Source organism: Macrotis lagotis, chromosome 4 (genome assembly GCF_037893015.1).
Source record: "Macrotis lagotis isolate mMagLag1 chromosome 4, bilby.v1.9.chrom.fasta, whole genome shotgun sequence".
NCBI classification, from domain to species: Eukaryota; Metazoa; Chordata; class Mammalia; order Peramelemorphia; family Peramelidae; genus Macrotis; species Macrotis lagotis.
This window is the reverse complement of record NC_133661.1, coordinates 43,009,762-43,035,979: the sequence shown is the minus strand read 5'-3', so window position 1 is coordinate 43,035,979 and position 26,218 is coordinate 43,009,762. Positions and strand designations below refer to the sequence as shown.

General features: G+C 34.5%; 2 pseudogenes; both read right to left on the bottom strand.

Moving 5' to 3' along the window:
- Positions 1–3,000: 3,000 nt before the first annotated feature.
- Positions 3,001–3,941, bottom strand: LOC141522639 (olfactory receptor 13A1-like; annotated as a pseudogene).
- A 21,144-nt stretch (positions 3,942–25,085) lies between these two features.
- On the bottom strand, positions 25,086–25,412 carry LOC141522638 (uncharacterized protein KIAA0040-like; annotated as a pseudogene).
- Positions 25,413–26,218: the final 806 nt, after the last annotated feature.

Genomic DNA, 26,218 nt, shown 5'->3' with positions numbered 1-26,218 from the left:
TATGGGATAAGATATTCTTGTTTGTAGACCACTGTATTTTGCCCCATAGAAAATTTCACTTCATGTTCTCAATTTCTTTGAACTGTTAGCTGCTAAATTGTGTCCTTCGCTGTGGGTTCTTCAGTATTTAATTCTTTCTTTCTGTCCACCTGTACTTTTTTCCCCCTTTTTTTTCAACAATCCCTGGATACAGGCAATGGTTTACCAAGAAAGTTTAATTATAGCATTCCTTTTAGGAGGTCATTAGTAGATTCTTTCACTTCTTTGTTTTCTCTTTTTTTATATATCTGGATATTTTCTTTAATGATTTTTTTGAAAAATGTAATTCAAATTCTATTTTTTGTTATAGAAGTAAGGTAATCCTATTTTAACATGACACAGGAAACATAAGGAGATTTATAAAATAAATCTCACATTTTTGAGAATCCCAAGACTCAAACTGTCATCTTCTGATAGTGAAAAAAAAAATCTCCAGTCCCAAAGATGATTGAGAGTTGATCTCCACTTGATCATTTAGTAAAAACCAACAAATCTCGGGGCAGCTTGGTGACCCACCAATTACTTCTTGGTTATTGCTGCACTATAAGTCTTATATGAAGAATCTTACAGTTTCTTCAGTTTCATTCTTTTGATTTTATTTTTAGAATTCATTTTTACTCTTCCAATCATTAAATAGGTTCATTCTGATTTCAGTGAGTTTTTCCTAGCTCCAGTTAAATTGTTGAGCTTTATTCACAATTTTCTCCTCCTGTTCTTGAGGACAGCTTGTGGTATAGTGAGTAGGGCACTAGGTTTGTAATCAGGAAAGCTTGAGTTTCAATTTGACCTCAAATTCTTACCAGCTCTATGATTCCAGACATGTCACTTAGCTTCTGTTTGTCTCTGTTCCCTCACCTGCAAAATGTTGCTAATCATAGCATCTAAATTTTATCAAGGGAACAAAATGAGATAATATTTGTAAAAAGAGGTTAAAATAGTGCCTGGAACACTGCAGTCAATATATCAATATATAAATATATGAATGCTTATTCCTTTCTATTTCATAACTCTTATTTCTTTTAAAATAAAAAATCAACTTTTGGAAAATTCCAATCATTCTTGTGAGCACGATTTATTTCTGTAAGATTCTGATTATAGATATTTGTTTTGAAGTTTTGTTCTAGCTTGAGACTGTGATCATTTATTGCTCATATAAAGAAATTTTAAAAATCTGTTTATTCATTTTCTTCTGTTGCTGAGGCTTCAGGAATGAATATCTTGATATCCCTTACTCTGCAGATAAATCAAGTTGAAGACCTAGCTAACAACCTGGTAGTCTTTTTTCTATGCCTTTTCCATTACCACAGTCACCATAGTTTTCTAGTATAGTGAATCTTAGATGACCCCCTTGCCATTGGATGAGGAGACAGAGCAATGAGAGACCTTTGATTCAGTTAAATCAAAGGGATTCTTCTTGAGGTACAAGAAAATTGAGGCATTTCCCATAGCATCTGAAGTCTATAAGGTTAATAACAAAATTCCAATAATCTTACATAATTATTTGACATCCAATAAAATAGAAAACAAATTTTCTCTTAGAATAGGTCTTGGCAATAAAATTCTGTTTTGCATAGATCAGGGATCTGACCAGGTATGGCACTTTGAAAATTTTTAAACTATTCTTTTTTTTTTAGATTTTTTAAGGCAATGAGGTTAAGTGGCTTGCCCAAGGGCACACGACTAGGTAATTATTAAGTGACTGAGGCCAGATTTGAACTCAACTATTCCTGTCTCCAAGGCCAGTGTTCTATCCACTGTGCCACCTAGCCACCCCTAAGCTATTCTTTAGAGATATTCTGGATTTTCCTTCATTAAATGAATTCAGGTATAAATTGAATCAGTAGAGTTAATCAGTTCACACAAGATCACATTAGAAGCAATGTTTCCCAAGAGAAATGATGTCTAAAGTTTTCCAGACTGTAATCTATGCATTTTGTTTTGTTTCAAAGATATTTTTTAATTTATTTTTTTTTATTTTGAACTTTAAAATAAAATAAAATGGGAATATTTATATACACACATAGTAGAACAGACATAGAGTGTGACTAAGGAAATAGATACAGTGCTCTCCTTTTTCCCCCTTCATTGCCTTTTTTTTCTAAAGAAAGATTTTATTTATTTAGAGTTTTACAATTTTTCCCCTACTCTTGCTTCCTTCCCCCCACACACACACAGAAAGCAGTCTGCTCTTCTTTACATTGTTTCCATGGTATATACTGACCTAAGTTGAATGTGATGAGAGAGGAAATCATATCCTTAGGAAGAAAAATAAAGTATAAGAGATAACAGTTACATAATAAGATAATGATCCCCCCCCCCCCCGCTAAATTGAAGGTAGTAGTCTTTGGTTTTTGTTCAAACTCCGTAATTCTTTCTCTGGATATAGATGGTATTCTCCATCACAGATGGTCCAAAATTGTCCCTGATTGTTGCAGTGATGGAATGAGAAATCTATCAAGGTTGATCATCGCCCCCATATTGCTGGTAGCGTGTACAATGTTTCACTGTCTGCTCATCTCACTCAATATCAGTTCATGCAAATCCTTCCATGTTTCCCTGAATTCTCATTCCCCCTGGTTTCTAATAGAACAATAGTGTTCCATCACATACATATACCACAGTTTGTTAAACCATTCCCCAATTGAAGGACATTCACTTAATTTCCAATTCTTTGCCACCATAAACAGGACTGCTATGAATATTTTTGTTCAGGTGATGTTTTCACCCTTTTTCATCATCTCTTCAGAGTATAGATCCGGTAGTGGCATTGCTGGATCAAAGGCTATGCAAATTTTTGTGGCCCTTTGGTAGTAATTCCAAATTGCTCTCCAGAAAGGTTGAATGAGTTCACAGCTCCACCAAAAATGCATTAGTGTCCCAGATTTTCCCACATCCCTTCCAACATTGACCATTGTCCTCAAAGATATTCTTAATGACATTTTCTGAGCTATATCAGTTTGCCTAATCAACAATTATTTCCAAAGAAATGGGCATAATTTCTTGAGTGCTATTTTCACATCCTTGTTTCTTAGGGAATAGATGATAGGGTTCAAAACTGGGGTTATTATGCAATAAAACACTGAAATTCCTTTGGTTTCCTTCCGAGACTGGCCAAAACCAGGAAGAAAGTAGATGTAAATTATAACACTGTAATACATGGTGACTACAATAAGGTGGGAAGAACAAGCAGAAAAAGCTTGCCTCTTTCCTTCCGTGGTCCGAATCTTCAAGATACTGGAGATGATGAAAGCATAGGAAATCAGGATGAGCAGAAAAGCTATAATAGCAAAGAACATATCTGACAAAACTAACATTATATTGTTGCTATAGGTTGGGGAGCAGGAGAGAGGTAATAATGGAGGAATCTCACAAAAGAAATGATCAATGACATTGGGTCCACAGAATGACAAGCGAACAGTCACAATGGTGTGTACAGTTGTATTGATCCCACTGATAGTCCAGACTGCAGCTGCTAAAAGACAGCAAGTTTACTTGGTCATCATAGTGTTGTAGTGGAGGGGTTGACATATGGCTGCATACTGATCATATGCCATGACTATGAAAAGCAATAGCTAAGCCCCCAAATATAAAGTTACGAAATATATTTGAGCTATGCAACCACCAAAGGAAATGACATTCTTGGTCATTAGGTTCTGCAGCAGCTTAGGTACCACAGTAGAGGTGAAGAAAACATCTAATGTCGCCAAATTGATGAGGAAAAAGTAAATGGGAGTATGGAGGCCTGAATTTAGAATAATCACAATGATAATAATTGAGTTGCCTGAAAATGCCATTATGAAAACTCCTCAGAAGAAGGTGAAGATTAAAATCTGAACCTGAGGATTTTCAGAGAAACTTTGTGAGATGAACTCAGTTATTGATGATTGATTATTTGCCACCATGTGAATAGGTTACAAGGTTTTTATTTTCGTTTTATTTTCACAGTAGATTTTTTTTCTCACTAAAGAGAAGACAAAAAAAGTTATGAATTAAAATTAGGCAAATTAAAGATGTTTGGAATTTCCAAAATCAAATTTTGAAAAACACATCCAACTACATTGTACTACTGACCAAAAATAGATCAATGTTTGCTGAATGAGATCTTGCCTTAATGATTGATTTACCCCTCTACACACACACACACACACACACACACACACACATTCACACCCATATACCATTTTCCTTCAAAGAAATCCTGGTCCTTTTTATCTGATATTTTATAATATCAATCTATTTTTATAATCTCCAATATCTTTTGTTGAAAGTTATCCCCACTGCTACCCCAGTCATGAGGTGTGACCAAATATGTGTCCTTCATATAATTCTTTTCTTTGAGTCTGCGGTCTGACATAGCAATTATTGAGAATTTTCTAAACTATGTCCAGAATTTAGATAGTGTAGTTGTATGACAAGAATTTGGTGGAAATAGTCCTGTATCTATAATGGAAATTGGGTCATAAGCAGAATCAAAAACAGAATCCAAGAGTCATGCAAAGAGATGTGACCCAGAGTTAAATAATTATTAAAGTAGTTAATTAAGTAGCTAAGTAGAATATCCTGCCAAAGGACAATCCAGTTTTCCATGCCCTTTTCAAAGAGTTTGTTGTGCCCTATGGCTGAGGCAGAAGTGAAACAACTCAAAGAAAATGTGAGACACATGTCCAGAATAAACACCCCAAGTATTCACGTATACTGTTTCTGCCTGACCTGTGGTAGAGTTTTCCAAGTTCATATGGGTCTACTAAACCAGAGTCAAACACTCTGCAATTTGTTTCAAGAAAGAATGGGAGAGAAGAGGTATTAGATTAATTACTAAAGTAAAGATCTACATAGCCATTGTGATGACCTCATTGTGCTGAACTGTGAATCTGGATCATTTAGCAGCGCCTCTTCAAGAAACTGAATTGCTTTTATTTAAATTGCCTTAGGTAGATTCTGAAGATACCAAGATCCGTTCTGGAGTTAAAAGTGTCTAGTATTTCCACATTACTACAGAGTGCAACCACAATGGGATGGCCACGTAGTTAGAATGGCAGAAGTAAGCTTGCCAAAAAGATTTTTTATGGAGAACTCACACAGGTTCACAAAGGGGTTAGAAGAAGCAATACTGGTCACCCTGCAGATCTCTCTTAAGAAATTTAGAATTGATTGTACAGCATGAGAGACATAGGCACTGGAATGCCCAACATGGAGTTCCCTCATTTAGAGAGGGTGCTGTACTATATGAGGAAGGGAGAATTGAAGCAGTTCACAACAAAGGAGAGATATGCAAGTTTAGAGTAAGCAACCCAAGTGTTCTCATGTACTATTTGTGTCTGACTTTCCAAATTCCTATTGATCTGATTAGTCACAGTTAGACACCTGTAACTTGTCTCAAACATAGTGAAGTCATTTTTAGTGTTCTTCAGTAATGAAGGGCAAGAACCAATGACCAAGCAACCAATTTGTCTCAAACATAGGGATGTCATTTTGACCCTCTTCCATAATGAAAGACAAGAACCAAGCAAACAATTAAGTGATACAGTGGATAAAGTCCTGGACCTGGAACTAGATTAATCACTAAGTTCAAATCTACCATCATAAACTTAATATTTATGACTGTGGCAAGTTATTAATCTCTGACTGCCTATATGGTACACAACTATAATTAAATATACAGTTTCTACACAAATATTGCTCAGCAATCCCTACTCAGAATTCAAGAAACAGATAAACTGCAATTTCACTATAGAGTTCATGCAAGAGTTCCACTCAGGGATTCTTATTTTTATGCCTATGTATGTGGGACCAATCTTAACTTTCAATTTTCTTTAATATCATCATAGCTAGACAGCTGCTTCTAAAGCATTAATAACTTTTTATGTTAATGGTCTCTTGAAGTGGCAGAAATTTCATTGACTAATCAATTTGCATAGCATAATTTTAAAATATAGTTTTTCCCACTGTGGGGAAAAATTAATGAAGCAACTTCTCTGATGGATATATGATAAAAAAAAAATGGGATGCATCCCAGAGAAAGAGTTGTTAGCATCTGAACACAGGCTGAGGTACATTTTCTTTTTTCTCTCACTTTATTTTTCCTAAGGATTCTCTTTATTTGTGGGGGGGGAAGAAGACTATGGTTACTTTATAACAAGACTATTGTTGTAATGTGAAAATAAATAAATAAATGAAATGTAAATATAGATACTGATATATAGATAGATAGTTTATCAGAATTCACTCTTAAATAATTGAATATGTGATTTAATTTACCCCCACGGTTTTTCTCATGATATTTTGACTCAGTTTAATTAATTTTGCTTTTTTCTTACTGTTTTTCTTAGTTCATTGTTTGACATGATATTGTTCGGATAAAAGATTTAATTATGTTTAAATCTACATAATGGACTCCTTTATTCAGGAATTATTTGCATTTCAATCACCTGCCCTGTGGCATCATATAAATAAAGTATCTATACAAACTATCTTTTAGCAAATCATTAGTTTCAAGAAAGAAAGTTGTTTTAATTTTCTCAATAAATCAAAGAGTAGAAGAAATGACGTTAAATTATATCATTGGAGCAAATTTGATTCAAGAAAAAGCTATATTAACAATAAAGCTAATTGACCATTGGACTAAAACTCCTGGGAGGAGCAGGTTCTTACCAAAATTCTGCCTGCCTTTATCTTTGTTTTAATTGAAGTTCTTTCTAACCCTTCAATGAACTTTATATAATGAGTATTTAGAGATTTATCAGCCTTTAAGGCAAGGAAATCCTCCCTTTCTGACACTGAAAGTGAATTGAAGGTTTTAAACTATCAATTTTATGGTTATGACCACAAATCCTGGCAGAATTTTACCATTCATCAAATCTACTTTCTAAAATTGTCACCAAAAATGTAATGATCATTTATTCATAATATTTAGAGCAATTTGCTTCATAAGATCAGTTTTCATGTGGAGCAAAGATATATTAAAGAGAAAAGTAGCATACCAGTCCACAATAAGATTATAATACCAATGATTCCATTAGCCCTGAAGCATGCTGTCTCTGGAAAAATGTTGATATTTAAAGAAATTTTTTTGTTAGTATAGGAAAACAGCGAGTAAAGAAACTGTCTCTATTAACACATTTGATTGCCTTTTCCTTGAGAGCTGTCTAGAATATTGATTTGCTCTGAATCATATTCCCTATATAAGACAAAGTCATTCAATTCGGGTCTTCTAAGTTTTAAGCTCATGTTTTTAACTATTATTCCAAACAGCCTCTCCATGCTAAAGGAAGTAGAAGTATTTACAGAACAACAGAATGACAGAGTTAAATGAAACTAGAACTCATTGATTCATCACTTTAGTAGGAGAGGGAGAGGTCCCACACAAGGTGGGATAGAACCAAAGGCTCATCCAGTGTTTAATATACTCCATCAAATGACATTTTGGAATGAGCATTTTCAACATCTTAAATCCTTGTTGATAGCTATTCTTGTTCTAAAAAAAATGAAAGAACTTAAAAACATTCTTAAGAATAGAAAATCAGTTATCACATTTCTTGGGATCTCAAGGTAGGAAATTCGAATCTAAAAATATTTCTTGAATTCCACTATTTTTGTTTCTGTGAAAGAAAAGTACTGCAAGTTTCAGGGTTCTCTCCTAAAGAAAGACAGAAAGAAGAGATAGAGAGAGGAAAGAGAGAGAGAGAGAGAGAGAGAGAGAGAGAGTCAGACAGACAAACAGACTGATAGACCTCTGATGAACTTATAGTTCTAAATCCATGAGTAAATAGATTGGGATAAATGGAATATAGTGATTTTGAGCTTGATACTGAGGAACTGGGATGACTTCCCCTCATCAATCAACTGGCATTGATTAAATTCCTAGCTCTGAACTGGGTGTTGATGATGATGATGATGATGATGATGATGATGATGATGGTGATGATGATGATTATGAAAAGACTGAAATTTTAATAGATAGCAATAATAATAATAATAATAATAATAAATTGTATGCAGATGGATAGATGGATAGATTGACCAGAAAATAAATAGATGACAGATAGATTAGAATAGATACATAGATAGATAGATAGATAGATCGATAGATAGATAGAATATTTATTAAGAAACTACTATGTGCCAGACATTGGGTTAAGCTTTGGGAAATAGAAACAATTCTTTTTTGCAAGATTTTAATGGAATCAACACACCAAAGGAATGGTGATGAAAACAGAGAGGTAAGGCACTCACAAGGATTCTTAATGTACCAATGACTGGGAAGTTGTGAGAATGATTTGGACTGTGAAAAATAAGGCAAAATCTCTTTAACAGAACCTAGAAATTCAGAAGTATAGACCAAGTTTTCATCATTGGTGAGAGATAAGGATACTGTAGTGGAAAAAGAGCTGTTGATCTTTCAGCAAGAGAGACCTAAGTTCAGTCCTTCCTCTGTGTAGACAGCACAAATCACTTTTCTTTATCCTAAACAGTTCATACTTCATAAGACTTTTTGAAATGCAGTAGTCTTCCTTGGCAAAGAAAGTACTTCACCATGAATTCCCTATTCTATAGAAAACATAAGCATGAATAGAAAGAAAATGGGATATGCAGAGACAAAGAGAAAAAAGATAATCTTCCTCAGAGATTAGCTCTAGCTCATCCTCCATAGATTGTTTTACATAATTGTTTGCATATTGTCTCCCCAATGAGAACAAGAACTTCCAGATGCCAAGGATTATTTTTGTCTTTCTTTGCACTCCCAGCTTATAGCACACAGTGCCTGCCAAATAGCAAGTACTTTAAATTTACTGATTCATATTGGAATATTTAATATAGCACTGGTTTCTGTGTATTAAAAGAGCAATAAATTAAAAAGCATTATGTAACAGCCAGATTCCTAGGTTTAGAGTCTGCAAAAAAAATCTGCATTTGAAACTCACTTCTGTATATAACTAGTTATGGGATTATTTGATGAGTCTCTTTGTCTCTATGAATCTCGGTGTCCTCATCTACAAAATTAGGGATAAATATCAGAGATAACACCCAGAAGATTTTTATGAAGCTCCACTGAGGAAATGAATGAAAAATGGTTCACAAATCTTAAGATCCTTTTTAGAAAACCAAATATAATTGCTATCATTAAGTAGTATAGTAAGAATAGTAAGAATAATAGTCAGAAATTTGGGACCCTTGAAGATAAGGATGATGGAAGAAACTGAGACTAATGACAAATAATTTCATATACATTGTCTCATTTAGTCTAAATAAGTATGCCATGATATAGGTAGAAAATATATTATTTTTCTCATTCATTTTTAGGATAAATAAACTTCAGAAATCGGGTGGTTTACTGAAAATTTAGAGCTTTTTGACATTAGAAATCCCTTGCATTGCTCATCCTTTCACCCAATTCATTTAAAATGAGATTGTGGAAACTAAAAAATAAGATGCAAAATATAAAGACATATATGATCTATAAAATCCATCACAACTTTAAATTTAGTATCCCAGACTTACTCAAACTCTTACAGAAAATGACAAATCTGAGTATTAATTCAAGGTTTCTTGAAGCAGTTAACCAACTCTAAATTCAGTGCTCTATGAGTGTGTTTTAGATGTCTTTGAAGAAGGCAAATTAGCATTAAGATGATAGTTTCCCTGTCTTTTTATTTCTGCCATCAGGATGTAAGATTCCTAGATAGCAGAGGCTTTTTTCCCCCTATACCCTACGTTATATTTGTATTCTCAAACCTTGGTATAGTGTCTGGCACATTGAAATCTCTTAAAAACACATAAATTTAAGTTGCTAATTTGACCTCTGTATCCTCTGGAATAGAAAAGCATATCAGTTATGTCTTCTCTTTGTTATCAAGACAACAAAATAACAAATGTCTCCATGCAATTTCATAAATGAAAAGCTTGACAACTTTGATGAAAAATGAAAATGACAGCATTCCCATCTCGAAAATACTTCTAAAGATGTATAAAAGCCAGGTCATTGCTCACTGACTAGTGTAGTCCAGTTTCCTTCCTCTTCTTCCTTAGCACACTCATCAGCCTCTGTCCTCATAATCCCTGTCCCCAAGAACCCAAAGTATCACCAGTGGATTGAGAAAGAAAATGAGATGCTTGGGCAAAGATCTTAAATGAACAAACCTGGTGAGTTTCCAAGGCAAGGGAAGTTTGTTGTTTTGGTTCTTTAGTGTCATTTACCTGTGATAAAACATGCAAAGGTTGGGTAGGAGGGTAGAGAGAAGGAGAGCCAGTAATCATTGACTTGTCATTCTCACTTCTTATTTCTCATTCCTAGCCCATGTCTGGATCCATTTCTTACCACTATTCTCACCAAAGATAACCCCCCAAAATTATTTAAAAGCAAGAAGTGTAGTCATGTAAATGCAGAATGGTCCAGTCTATACTTATATTGTAGGTGCTAAATTGAATCAAATTTTATAAGTACTTTATTGAACAAGACTTTCAAAAGGAAAAATTACCCTGTTATCAATCATAACATGCTAACAAGAATGCAGCAAAAAGATTTTTGTAACTCCCAAGTTATCTCTGATAAGAATAGAATTAAGACTTTGAGGAAATCTATAAGCCTGTATGACGCAAACTGTTACACAATAATTCTTTTCATCCTCACAGTCCTGTAAATGAGACAAATATAATTATCTTCACATTGCAAGTGAAAAATCAGACTCAGAGGTAAACTGACTTGTCTGAATGGAAATGAGTAGTAATGCTAGATCCTTCTGAGCCTATTTTCTAATTAGATCCAATGTCTTATTAGATGTCATCAGATCCATTCAATTGTAATTCTAATTAGATTCTTCTTTTTCTAAGTTAAATTTCCTTGTACTACACAATGTTGTCTTTTTTAAATAAAGAGTTTAAACATTGGCATGATTGTATAACACAAAAAGCAAATCACTTAATTGAAAGGTGATAATGAACATTACCTAACCCAAACTAGGAAAATTAAGACAATATTAGCACTAATAAAAATTTTGCTAATTATAATGATTACTATGAACATAAATGCAGTAATAATTTTGCTAATTATATTGATTGCTATTAGAGTGCAAAAATAATATAAAAATAATATAAAAGTATATAAATATGCAATATGTATATATTATAAATATGGATATATTTTACATATTTGTATATATTATAATTATCTCTATATCAACTGAATATTTGTTTAAAAGAGTTATAAAGGAAGAGAGAATAGAACTTATATTTTATATCATAACTACGTAGAACAAACTTTGATCTCTGAAGATTTCAAAATATTTGGAGTTGTCATTTATTATTACCAAGAAATCTTATCATATGATGTAATACAGAATGGCAGACAAAATACTGGCCTCACTATCAAGAAGAGCTTGATTCAGGTCCTAATTCTGACACATAATTGAATGGAACAGTAACTTAATACTTTCACATAACTGAGGCAAAAATTTACAACAGATCACAAACTATATAACTGAAACAAATTTTCATACTAAATATGCTCTGTATTTATGAAAAAAACAGTTTCTGGTGATGGTGGTGATGGTGGTAAAAGCAAAAGTATGCTTAAAGAAATATCTGATAATAAAAGATTTCTTGAGTCTAATTCTCTGCCTCAATCACAAATTTTTAGTTGAAATTTTAGAAAGACAAAGATAAAACTTTTTTTTAATTCATAACAAAATTATGTCATTTTGTATTTTAGGAAAAAATACTCTACTCCCCCTTCTTTATTTTTATTTTTCCTTTTTTTCTCTTTATTTTTATCCCTCACTTAAACTTTTGACAATTTGCATATATATGTAAATATATATACATATATAAATAGAACATAAAAATATATCCATGCTTAATTTTTTAACATGATTAATTGTTTTAAAAAATACATTTTTTCTTCCCTACTCTTGTGGTCACTTTTTTCCACCTTATAACAAAAGAAGTTACTATTTCTCATTGCTTAGTATCTTTCTTCTTTTGCTGGAGGGTGATAAATGGAAAATTCTTTTTTCTAAAAAGTTTTCAGTCCTCATTAGTTTGTGTGTTCATTGGTCTATAAGGAGGAATAGAATGGGGATGCTATTATAACCATCATTTTCCAAAGGTCAACCATAGAGAACCCTGGGAAAATCTGTCATCTTAAATCCTACAGGAACAATTAGACTTTGACTTCTCTTGGACTTTGCTGAAGCCAGGATACTAGAATTCCAGTCAACTGAAAATATAAAGGCTAACTTCTTTTGTTTTTCATGGCACTAAGCAACTGATGATTGGGGTGGAGTAATTGCTTCCCTAGTGAATTACAAAATGAATTTACTAAAGTAATAGAATATTGGAGTCTTAAGTAGAAAAAAACTTCTAAATGGCAACAAAACTAACACAAATAACTAAAATATAATTAAAACAATAAAAACCAGAATCTATTGGAAGCTACAACATAAGTAATCTTGGAAGTAACCTTTATAAACTATATGTGACTCAAACCCCATGCCTCAAGCCATCATTGAAAATTCAAGAAATCTGTGAGATAATTGTAGAATCAATAGAGACAAAATTGCTGGTGACAGCTGCCTGACTTTAACTTTAAAATGTAAATGCTCAAGAACTTGATTCTTAATAGGTGCTGCCATATCAAGTATTTAAAAAATCCCTAAGTTATTTGGGTTTTTTTTTTTGGCAAGGCAGTGGGGTTAAGTGACTTGCCCAAGGTCACATTGTAGGTAATTATTAAGTGTCTGAGATTGGATTTGAACTCAGGTCCGCCTGACTTCAGGGCCAGTGCTCTATGCACTGTGCTATCTAGTTTCCCACTCCAAATTATTTTGTTAAAAGTTTCCAAAACTTAGAAACTTATAAAAAATTAATATCCTATGTCAAAAGTCTTATGTGAATGTCATCTATATCATCCTATCTATTCTTGAATATGTTCTAAAGTTAATTTAGCTTTATCTTCAAGAGGACATGTATTGTAGTAGTATTATTCCATCATAAAAAATCAATCATTTTATCTGTCTGTGCAATATTAAATAGTTTACATTTAAATAATATACAGGGGCAACTAGGTGGTGCAGTGGGTAAAGCACCGGCCCTGGAGTCAGGAGTACCTGGATTCAAATCGGGTCTCACACACTTAATAATTACCGAGCTCTGTGGCCTTGGGCAAGCCACTTAACCCCATTTGCCTTGCAAAAACCTAAAAAGAAATAATTTACAAAGTAATTCATTTACCTATTAAATGTAAATAATAATAATAAGACAATGATTTGGTTTTTTTAAATTTAATTTGTTTATTTTTCTCCCAGTTACAAGCAAAAATAAGTTTCCACATTTATTTCCAAAACCTTGAGTTTCAAATTCTATCCCTTCCTCCCACCCCTATTCCCCTCATTGGGAAAGCAAATTACTTGGTATAGGTTAAAAATTTGTAATTATTAAAAAATATTAGTACAGTAATCATGTTGTAAACATAAACATAACCCATCCCCCCACAAAAAAGAGACAACTCAAGAAAAATAAAGTTAAAAAAGCATACTTCAGTCTGTGTTCAGACACCATTACCTGTGTCATTGGGATGGCTAGAATTCTTTATCAAAAGTCCTTCAGAGTATTCTTGGGTTTTAGCAATGCTGAGAAAAGGTAGGTCATTCACAGTTGGTCATCCTTCATTATTTCTGTTATTTGGAAAAGGTACATTTCCCACTACATGTGATGATGTAAGATTTTTTCTTGTTACTGAAAGCATCCTGTCCATTTTTCCCCATAATTAGAACAGCATTTCATCTCAGTCACATGCAACAATAAGCTCAATCATTCCCCAGTCTCTGGGCATCTCCTTAATCTCCAGTACCCTGCTGCCAGAAAAGAGTTGCTTTAAATATTATTCATATAGATTCTTTTCTTCCTATATTTGATTTCTTCTGGAATATAGACCTTATAGTGGCACTGCTAGGCCAAAGGGTAGGCCAAAGGTACTATGGGTTTATAGCCCTATGGGCATAGTTCCCTATTACTTTACAAAATTGTTAAATCATTTCACATCTCCTTCAACAGTGCATCAATGTCTCAATTTCCCTACATCACTTACAACATTTGTCATTTTATCCTTCTGTCCTATTGGCCAATCCAACAATTAAAAAGTAGTACCCCAGATTTGATCCAACTCTAATTTCAGCTATCATTAGTGAATTAGGACATTTTTAAATAAAAAATATTTTAAATTGATTCCATTGATTACCTAATCTAAAATCTGTTCATAGCTCTTGATCATTTATCAATTGGGAAATGGATCTTAAGTTTTAAAATTTTGGCTTGCTTCTGTGTTTGAGAAATAAGGTCTTTATTAAAGAAACTTTATTTAATATTTTTCCCATAGTTGTTATTGCCTAATTGTACTTTCTTCCATCCTAGTCCCCTCACTCCCAATTATTCTAGTGTCTCACTTTTCACCCTGTCTCTCCTCAAAAGAGTTTTGCACCTCACTATACCCTCCCACAATCTTCCCTCCTTTCTACCACCTTGACCTCTCATGCTCATGCAGCCCTTTTCTCCCATCTCCTTTCTCTCATTTTTTCCTCTAGGGTAAGATGGATTTCTATATCCAATAAAGAGTGGATGTTATTCCTTCTCTGACTTAATTCCAGAAGTGTAAAGGCTCACTCAGTCTCTCACCTTCTCCTTCTTCCACTCCACAGAAAAAAAATCTCTTTTCTTGTCTCTTTTATGTAAAATAACTTGCCCCATTCTATCTCTCCTTTTCCTTTCTCCATTCTTGGGAGGTGATGCCATCCTTTTAATATATAATACCTTCAAATTCAATTCCCACATTGTCTATATAATCCTTCTAACTTCCCTAATAAATCTTCTCACAGCTTTCCTATTTACCTTTTTTTAATGCTTCACTTGAGTCTTAATTTGAAGATTAAATTTCCTGTTCAACTCTGGGCATTTCATCAGGAAAGTTTGATAGTCCCTATTTCATTGAATGTACATCTTTTCCCCTGAAAGAGCATGTTCAGCTTTACTGGATAGTTTATTCTTGATTGTAATTCAAATTTCTTTTTCTTCTGAAATATATGACAATCTCTAGGATCTCTCTCTCTTTATTGGGGGGGGGGCAAGGCAATGGGGTTAAGTGACATGCCCAAGATGACTCAGTTAGGTAATTATTAAGTGTTTAAGGCCAGATTTGAACTTATGTCTGCCTGACTTTGGGGCTGGTATTATATCCACTGTGCCACCTAGATAACCTTCCCCATGATCCCTTAGTGTAGAAATTGCTAAATGTTGTGTTATCCTGACTGGCTCCATGATTTCAATTGACATTTTTGGATGCTTAAAATAACTTATCATTGACATGGAAATTTTGATATTTGGCTATAATATTCCTTGGCAGATTTCATTTCAAGAGCTTTTTTCAGGAGATGATCAGCAGATTCTTTCAATTTCTATTTTAGCCTTAGTTTCTAGATCAGGACAATTTACCTGAATAATTTTTTGAAAAAAATGAAGTCTAAAGTCTTTATTATTTTGGTCATGACTTTCAGGTAATGCAATAACTTTAAAATTATCTCTCCTGGATTGGTTTTCCAGGACAGTTTTTTTTTCCAATGACATATTTCCCATTTACTACTAGTTTTTCATTGCTTTGTCTTTGTTTTATCATTTCTTGATATTTTTCACAAAGGAATTACCATCCCATAGCTCCATTCTATATTTGAAGGAATTATTTTCCATTTATTCATATCTGATTTTTTAAAATTCATTTATTTATTTTCATCCATATTATATATATGCATATGCATATGCATATGTATATGTATATGTATATGTATATGTATATGTATATGTATATGTATATGTATATGTATATGTATATGTATATGTATATGTATATGTATATGTATATGTATATTTTTAGGTTAGAAAATTTCCTTCCACCTCTTCCCACTCCCCTCCCATCAGCAGTGAATAGTGAGGTTAGCATTGTACATACATACATTTATTTGATAAATATATTTACAGATTATTTTTGGCATGAGGAATTGGGATTAAGGGAAAGAAATAAAAAAAATTTATAAAGTGTTCATCAGATTCTGAAGAATTGGTTTTGTGTGTGTGTGTGTGTGTATGTATGTGTGTTTTACTTTGTTTTGTTTTTCTTCTTTTGGTCCATATTGTGAATATCTGGTCTAATACAGTTGTCCTAGATCTCTGAAGAGCTGAGAGTAGATGCTTCCATCAAGGTTGTTCATCTCACATTGTTTTGTTAATGTTCTCTTGCTTCTACTCCCTTTCTCTCAGCATCAGATCCCATAATCATTCCATGCTTCTCTGAAGTCCAACCCTTATGGTTTCTTATAGAACAATAATATGCCACAGTATACTTGTATCATCATGCCCTTAGCCATTTTCCAATTGATGGCATCCCCTAATTTCCAATTTTTTACTAATACTAAAAGAGATGCTATAAACATTTTGGAACATGTAAAACTTTTCTCATTTTTTACAATTTCTTCTAGATATAGTCCTAGAATTGGAATTGCTGGGTCAAAGAGTATGAACACTTTCATTGTTCTTTGGGCATAGTTCCATACTGCTCTCCAGATAGGTTGGATCTATTCACAACTCCACCAGCAATGCATCAATGTCCCAATCCTCCCACAACCTCTTCAACACTGATCATTATCCCTTTTTCTCATCTTGGTCAATCTAACTGCTGTGAGGTGATACCTCGTTGTTGTTTTAATATGCATTTATGAAATCAAGAATGATTTGGGCCATTTTTTCATGTATTTTATATAGCTTTACAATTCTGTTTTTTAAGGCACTAATTCTCTTCCTTGGACTTTTGAACAACCTTTTCCATTTGACTCATACTGGATTTTAAGGTGTTATTTTCTTCAATATTATTGGTATCTCCTTCATCAAATTACTGATCTGATTTTCATGATTTTCCACATCACTCTAACCTCTCTTCCCAAATGTTCTTCTACCTTGCTTACTTGATTTATAAAATATCTTTTGAACTCTTTCATGAACAACTCAAAATTTACTTGTAGATTTTATATGCAAAAGTTTGGACTTTGTTATCTTCTTCTGAGTGTATATTTTGATTCTCCATATCACCAAAGTAATTGTCTATGGTCAGATTTTTTTTTCCTTCTGTTATTTACTAATTTCCCAGCCTGTAATGGACTGGGCTCCACTCTCTGTTGTGAAAGTTTTTCTGCTTCCAAGTTTTCCCTGGCAATCACTGGGTTGAGAAGTCTGGAAATCATCAATCACTGTTGCCATGGACCTTTGCACCCCACTAGCTGTTCTTGGATGAGTAGAGCCTGTTTGATCTGGTTGTCATGTGTGACCTGTGTTGCACTGCAGTCCTTTTCTAACCCTAGTGTAATGGAAGGTTCATATGAGTAATCAATATCTTCTTCCCATTCAGGAATACATGCAGTTCAACATCATTATATCCATCATAATTAGCCCTTCTCGTTCACCATCTCTATACTTCACCTTAATGCTCTACTTGAAAATCAAATTTTCTGTTCAGCTTTAGTCATTTCATCGAGAAAATCTGAAATTCTCCCATTTCATTTAATATCCATATTTTACCCTGAAGTAGGATGTTCATTAAGCAGAACCAGAACAACCTTAATTGAATTGCTCATTTTATTAGTGCAATAATCAGGGATTATTTTAGGGTATCTCTGATGAAGAATACCATCTGTATCCAAAGAAAGAACTGTGGAGTTTAAACAAAGATCAAAGACTTTTACCTTCAATTTTTTTTAAAGAAAAAGTGATCATATGTGTTATGTAATTTTTCTATCTCTTATATTTCATTTTTTTCCTTAAGGGTATGATTTTTCTCTCAACACATTCAGTTTTGATCAATGTATAACATGGAAACTGTAAAAACTATCAGGCTTCCTTCTCTGGGGGGGGGGGGGGTAGAGAAGCTAGGTTAGGGAAAAATTATAAAATTAAAAAATAATAATAAAAAAGTTATGAAATAAAAAAGCATTTTCAGTTTTGCTGGGGAGTTGATTGTTGCTTGTAATTCAAGCTCTTTTGTCTTCATATTCTAAACCCTAAGAGCACTTCATTTAGACATTGCCCAATCCTGTGTAATTCTGACTGTAGTGCCATGATATTTGAATTGTTTTGCTCCAGTTGCTTGAAGTATTTTCTCCTTGAAAATTCTGCAATTTGACTATAATACTCCTGAGTGTATTTTTTATCTCTTTCAGGAGGTGATTGAGGGATTGCCTCAAGTTCTATTTTACCCTTTACTTCTAGAATATCAGGACAATTTTACTGGATTATTTCTTGTGAAATGAAGTTAAGATTCTTTCTGGTCATGACTATCAGGTAGCACAATAATTTTTTAATTGTCTTTCTGGATCTGTTTTTCAGGTTGCTAAGATATTTCATGTGTTACTCAAGTTATACATTTGGTTTAGATTTTTTTATATATTTCTTTGTTTTAAGATTTCTCACAAAGTAATCACATTCCCTTTGTTTGTTCTATATTTGAAGGAGTGTTTTATTTCCTTTGCTATCTGGCCAATTCTCTTTTGTAAGGCCTTCCTCTAATCTTTAACCATATAAACTGCTTTTTCCTTTTTCACTTTAAAATGTTTTATAAGATATTATTTTCTTCAGTATTTTTTCATATCACCTACACCAAGCTAGAAAGTTGTTTTTCATGATTTTCCTAAAAAGTTCTCTTTTTCTATTCCCATATTTCTCTCTATCTCCCTTATTTGATTTTTAAAATCTTTTTGAGTTTTTCCATAACCTGAGAACAACTAAATTTTTTGTTAGAGCTCTGGCTACAAAAACTTTGACTTTGTTATCTTCTGAGAGTCTGTATTTTGAACCTCCATAAGAACAAAGTAATTGTCTATGGCTGATTTTTTTCTTCTGTCGATTTCCCATTGCTCAATTCTGTAGTTTTAGGAATTATTTTCTTCAGAGAAAATAACATCTTGAATCTCCTTTTCCATTTCACCAATTCTGCTTTTTAAGGCATCCTTCTCATTGATGCTTTGGACCTCTTTTTTCATTTGTCCCAGTCTAGTATTTTGGAGGCTATTTTTTGATCTGGCAGCATCAACATTATGATATCAGAGGTCCTGGAATACAATATTATGGAGAACAAGGGAGCTGGTAATGCAGTCAAGAATTCACTCTCCAGAAAAACTGAGACTTCTTTACAAGGGGCAAAAAAATGGACATTCACCAAAATAGGAGACCTTCAATTTTTCCTGATGAAAATACTAGAGTTAAAAAGAAAATTTGGTCTTTCAATAGGAGATTGAAGAGATACATGAAAAGGAAAAAGGGGAAAAGAAAAAAAACTGTTATTCAATAAGATGAAACTGGCTATATCCCCACCTGAGGGGAAAGATTCTCATAACTCTTGTGTTGTGGAAGTAATAGACACTTATGACTTGTCCATGGCTCTGATGAAATGATTTAAAAATAATATTTCCTTAAAAGGAGGGGGGCAGAAAAGAGACAGGAGAAAGGAGGAGATTGAATGAGGTAAATTACATCATATGAAGAGGTTCAAGAACCTATTGTAATAGAAGGGAAGAAGGGAGGAGTTAAGAACTGCCTGAATCTTATTCTCATCATATTTGACTCAACAAGGGATTAACATACCCACTCAACTGAGTTTAGAAACTTATATTAACTTTTAAGTATTGAGGGGAGAGGGCAATGACAGAGAGAAAAGAGGAACTGGTTGAAGGAAGGGAAGGGGCAAAGCAAAAGGGAAATAAAAGGAAAGGGGGGTGGATAGAAGGGAGCAAACACACTGAAGGAGGTGGTATTCAGAAGCAAAATACTGGGTTTTAGGGATAAGATGAAAAATGGGAAAAATATAAATGGAGAGAAAATAGTATGGAGGGCAAAATCCTACAATATGCTGTTTACAAGAAATGCATTTAAAGCACAGAGATGCATAGAGAGTAAAGATTAAAGACTGAAGTAGAATATATTATGCTTCAGATGAAGAGAAAATGGCAAGGGAAGCAATCCTTATTTCAGACAAAGTAGCTGCAAAATTGGTTCCCATTCAAAAAGTTCAGGAAAGAAACTATATCCTCCCAAATAGTACCATAGACAATGAAACAATTTCAACACTAAATATGTATGCACTAAGCAGTATAGCACATATCTTAGAGGAGAAGCTAAATGAGTTACATGAAGACATAGACACCAAAACCCTATTCTTGGGAGGCATGAACTTCCCTCCCTCATAATTAACCAAATCTAACCATAAAATAAACAAGAAAGAAGTTAAGGAGGTAAATATGAGAAAACTTAGACATGATAGAGCTTTGGAGAAATGTGAACAGGGATAGAAAGGAGAATACCTTTTTTTGCAGTATATGGCACCTCCACAAAAACTGACCATGTCCTAGGATATTAAAAGCCTTATAATCAGATTCAGAAAGGCAGACATATTGAATGCATCCTTTTTCTGACCATGACATAATAAACATCACCTGCAGTAATGGCCGATAGAGAGTTAAACTAAAATAATTGGAAACTAGATAACCTCATTATTTTTAGGGGGGTTTTTGCAAGGCAAATGGGGTTAAATGGCTTGCCCAAGGCCACACAGCTAGGTAATTATTAAGTGTCTGAGGCTGGATTTTAAGTCAGGTACTTCTGACTCCAGGGCTGGTGCTGTATCCACTGTGCCACCTAACTGCCCCTAGATAACCTCATTTTAAAGAATAAGTGTATCAAACAAATTATAGAACCAATTAATATCTTCATCCAAGACAATGACAATAACAAGACAATATACATAAACTTAAGGGATACAATCAAAGCAATCATTAGAGGATATATTATATCTCTAAATCATTACATGAATAAAATATATTAAAAGGAAATATATTAAAATATATTAAATATATTAAACATATTAAAAGGAAATCAATGAACAAGCATACAACTAGAAATTAGAAACAGAAGAAATAGGAAAATCCAATTAAATTCCAACTTAGAAATTCTAAAAATTAAAGGAGAAAGTAAAACAATCAAAACCTCAGAAAACTATAGAATTGATAAACAAAGTCGAGTTGGTTTTATTAAAAAAAACACTGAAATAGATAAACCTTTAGTTAATTTGATTACAAAAACAAATAAGAACACCAAATTACTAGTATCAAAAATTAAAAAGGTGAACTCACTACCAATGAGGGGGAAATTAAACTAATAATTTGCAGCTATTTTGCCTATCTGTACACCAATAAATTTGATGATCTAAGCAAAATGAATGGATATATACAAAAATATAAATTGACTGGGTTAAATGAAGAGGAAATTAAATACCTAAATAACCCAATCTCAGAAAGAGAAATTCAACAAGCCACCAATTCACTCCTTAAGAAAAGATCTCCATGGTCAGATGGATTCATAAGTGAGTTCTATTACATATTCAAGAACAATTGGTTCTAATTCTGTATAAACTATTTGGAAAAATAGTTGAAGATGGAACTATGCTTCATTCTTTCTGTGACATCAATATGGTGTTGAGACCTAAATCAAGAAGAGTCAAAACACAAAAAGAAAATTATAGATCAATTTCCCTAATGAATATGGATGCAAAAATCTTAAATAAAATATTAGCAAAGTCATTACAGCAAGTTATCATTAGAAAAATAAACTATGACATAGAAGGATTTATTCCAGGAATGAAAAGTTGTTTCAGTATTAGAAAAACTCTCAGCATAATTGATTATATCGATAACAAACCTAATAGAAATCATGATTATCTCAATAGATGCTGAAAAGGAGTGTGGGGTGGGGTCAGAGCCAAGAGCATGAGGACAGAATTTCTCAGGAGCTCTCTTCCAAATATTTCAAAAACCTTAAAATTATGACTCTAACTAAATTTTGAGAGACAGAACCCACATAAATATCCAGTGGGGCAATTCTCCACCCCAAGATAACCCAGAAGATCATGAGAAGGCTGTGACCTATAGGGTTGAAGGGGACAGGAGCACAACCAGGTTCACCAGGTAGAAGCAAAAGAGCTCCAGCTTTCCAGGAACAGCATACAGGTACCTGCGTCCCTGGAAGAGCCCTCTTGTGGTAGTAGAAGCAGTTTCCTGACATGACAACACTAAATACAATTTTGATGATGAGCAGGGAAATCTCTTCCAAGGTAAGCATGGAGTCCAGGCCAGCATGATCCTCAATTCAGCCTCAGTCCTCAGCATATCCCAGCTATCAAGAGCAGTCAGGACCCTCCACATAGCTCAGATCCCAGGAAACAGAAGCAGATATGTAGAGTATCCCGGCAAGAAGCAACCTGGCAACTGCTCTCAGACCACTCAGCCCATGGAAGGAAAGGGGGTGGAGTAGATTGTCCAGATGACTCCTGTGTCCCTGGAACAGAGCTCTGGTGCTTTGCCCATATTAAGACACTGGTCACCATCTGGCCCCCCATGCTGTCAAGAGCAACAAGGACACTCCTCATAGCACCAGGGCAGAGAGGTGGTCATGATTTTCAGGTAGTCTAATAATTTTGAAATTATCTCTTCTGAATTTTTTTCCAGGACATTTGTATCTCCAATGAAATATTTCACATTTCATTCTAGTTTTCAATTTTTTTGGCTTTGTTTTATCATTTATTTCTCACAAAGTTATTATATTCCCTTTGCTCCATTCTACCTTTGAAATAATTAATTTTCTCAAAGAGATTTTGTATCTCCTTTCCCATTATTCAATTCCACTTTTTAAAAATTTATTTATTTATTTTCATCCATATGAATTTGAATATTTGTCAGTTAAAAATTTTCCTTCTACCATATCTCCCCATCTCCCTCCTCTCAGTGGTGAATAGTCAGATTAGCATTGCACATACATATTTTGATAAACATGTTCACAGTTTATTTTCAGTATGAGAAATTAGGATTAAAGGAAAGAGATACATAAAAGATAATTTTAAAAAGTGTTCATCAGATTCTGAAAGGTTGGAATTTGTATGTGTCTGTGTGTGTATATTTTATTTTATTTTGTTTTTCTTCCTCTGGATGGGGATAACATTGTCCATATTTAGTCTAATACAGTTGTCCTGAACTGCTGAGAAGAGATGTTTCCATCAAGGTTGTTCAACTCACATTGTTTTGTTTATGTGTACATTGTTTTCTTGGGTCTACTCCCTTTGCTCAGCTGCAGGACTCATAGATCATTCCATTCTTGTCTAGAGTCTACTATTTATGTTTTCTTATAGAACAATAATATTTCATAGTATTCTTGTACCATATTTTGTTTAGCTATTCCCCAATAGATGGGCATCCCCTTAATTATCAATTCTTTGCCACTACACAAAGAGCTGCTATGAATATTTTGAAATTTGTAGAACTTTTCCCTTTTTTATCATTTCTTCTTGATATAGACCTAAAATTGGAATTGCTGGCTCAAGCAATATGAACAGTTTGATTAATCTTTTGGTATAGTTTTATGTTGCTGTCCAGAAAGGTTGAATCCATTCATATCTCCACCAGCAATGCATCAATATCACAATCCTCCCAGAACCTCTCCAACCTTTGATCAATTTCCCTTTTTCTTATTTTGACCAATCTGATTTCTGTGAGCTGATATCTCAATGTTGTTTTAATTTGCATTTCTCTAATCAAGAAGGATTTGGAGTATTTTTTCATATATTATATATAGTCTTACAATTCTGCTTTTTAAGGCATTTACTTATTCTCCTCATTGGGGTTTTGTTCCACCTTTTCCATTTGACCCAAACTGGTGTTTTTGGTTGGACCTTTAAACCTGCTGGCTTTCATTATTTGCCTTCAGTACCATCATTTCCATTCTTTTATGCCTTTGGCTTCTACTTCTAACTTAATATACCCACCCAATTAGCTCCCCAAAACTTTATAACCATTGGATTCAGCATCCATAACCCAGCATTGGTTCCTTAGCTTCTTTCACATTGTATAATGATTTCTGAATTTCCATGTCTATTTTGAATCTCTCCACATGAGCAATCATGGTCACACAGGTACATGTCAAGACAATAGCACACTCAAATCAATCATTAGTTTTCCAAAACTTTCTGGCCATTAACATTGATCTGGCTTTTTTAGGCAGCTCTCTTGGTTGTTCTTAGGAGGAAGGCCCTCAGCTGTGTAGCACTGAAGATGAAAACTAAACATTAAATGGAGTATGGAAGTATAACACTTGTATCTCAGGTGTAAGGAGAGCAGCAATGCAATCTTATTCATCCTGTTAACAGCTTTAGCTGTCAACTAAGTGTGAGGGTAAAGAACACAGGAACATGGCATGCAAATGTGAATTTGCATAATATCTTAGGAACCCAAGAGACCTTGGATTGCCCAATGAGAAGTGTCATGAGCATGTCTAGGTGAAAGGTTAACCATCCCCACAGGGATGGAGAGACCTCAAAAAGCTGCCTACCCCATGACTGATTTGCCCTATGCCAGTTACAACATGACCTATATCTAGAAGTTTGAGACAATGGAGACAGCAAAGAATTTCTAACCTTTTAAAAATATTTGTACACAATCACAGAGCTGGGCATGTCACCTCCTTGTGTACCGGGTTATATATGTGTGTGCTGCTTTTGTTTTTCCCCAGGGACATTCACACATTTTACAAGCTTGTGCGTAACAGTATATTTGTGCTCTTGGGTATAGTTGTGCATGCGTAAATAAGGTTATTTGACTTTTTAATGCATGAGTATGAGCATGTATTTGTTGCAAAAAAAGCTATTATTAAATATTGCTCATCTCTTTAGCATCCACATTGGCTAATCCAGATTGACTAAAATACCCCGTTCATGTTTACATATAGGTCTGCTTATCATGACTGGGTCTCAGACTTTGGCATTCCTTGCTAGTTTTGGTATTTCTTAAGTTTAGAATTCACTCTGGGGACCTAGGGGAGCCAGGTCATGGATTTCTTCTTCCCTGAACAGTGGTGGCTGGATCTAAGATCCCAAGTCTCAGAAGGAGGATGGCTTTGTTTCCCTCCTCTTCCTAGACAGACAATTATGACTTCTTCTCCAGCTGAAGGAACTTGGGTTGTGCAGAGATCCATAGTTCTTCTTCTTCTTCTTCTTCTTCTTCTTCTTCTTCTTCTTCTTCTTCTTCTTCTTCTTCTTCTTCTTCTTCTTGTTCTTCTTCCTTTCTGTAGGTCCATCTTCCCCCCGCAACCCTACTCCAACAACAATGGTGGCAAATGAAGAGGAGACCAAAAAGGACCAGTATAGGCAAGCCCAGGAGTATGCCCAGGCAGATGATATTGAAGAGACCTTGCTCATGTTTGGTGTAGATGAGGTTCCAAAGTTTGTTGAAGAAAGAGCAAATTTTCTCCATGGGAGTTGAGTAGAGTAGAGCAGACTAAATCTTCCTGCTCACCACTTTTTCCTTTGGTCAACTTGTGTCTGTCTCTCTCTTTGAAGTGCAGTCTGACTTTATGAAAGATGAGAAAGAACTGATATCCCAGTGGATAACACCTTTCCCTCTGTAGATTTCATTTTGAAATGGTTGGCTCATGGATCAAACTGGACATTTTAATCTAAGCCAAAAGGTTCCCTGATGACTTCTAGTCCTCAGGTCAAGCAGGCCCTCATCTGATGGAGAGTTCTGTAGGTCAGGTTATGAAGATGAGGGGGCAACCAGGGAAGAAAAAAACCATCCAAATCAGCAAAAGGCCCTTGGGCTCCTCCAGGGAGCCACTATTTTTTAGGGGGAGCTCCAGCCCAGCTGCATCCCTGCAGCTCAGAGCTGGACTGCCCGCGCTGTCCTCTGCCAGAAAAGCTCCCTCTGAGCTCCTGCCCCTCCTGCTGGCTCCCACCCTACATTTTTGAGGGTTCCCTCCCTTGCAACTCAGCCCTGCCACTAAGTCCAGAGACACTACTTCCTGAAGCTGACTTTGGTGCTTCCCAGGGCCTTCTTGCTCTCTCCTTTCTTTTCCTCTCCTCTCTCTGTCTCTGTCAGTCTGTCTGTCTCCCTCTCTCTGTGTCTCTGTCTCGCTCTCATTTCTGTCCCTGTCTCTTAGGGGTTTTTTTGCAAGGAAAATGGGGTTAAGTGGCTTACCCAAGGCCATACAGCTAGGTAATTATTAAGTGTCTGAGACCGGATTTTAACCCAGGTACTCCTGACTCCAGGGCAGGTGCTTT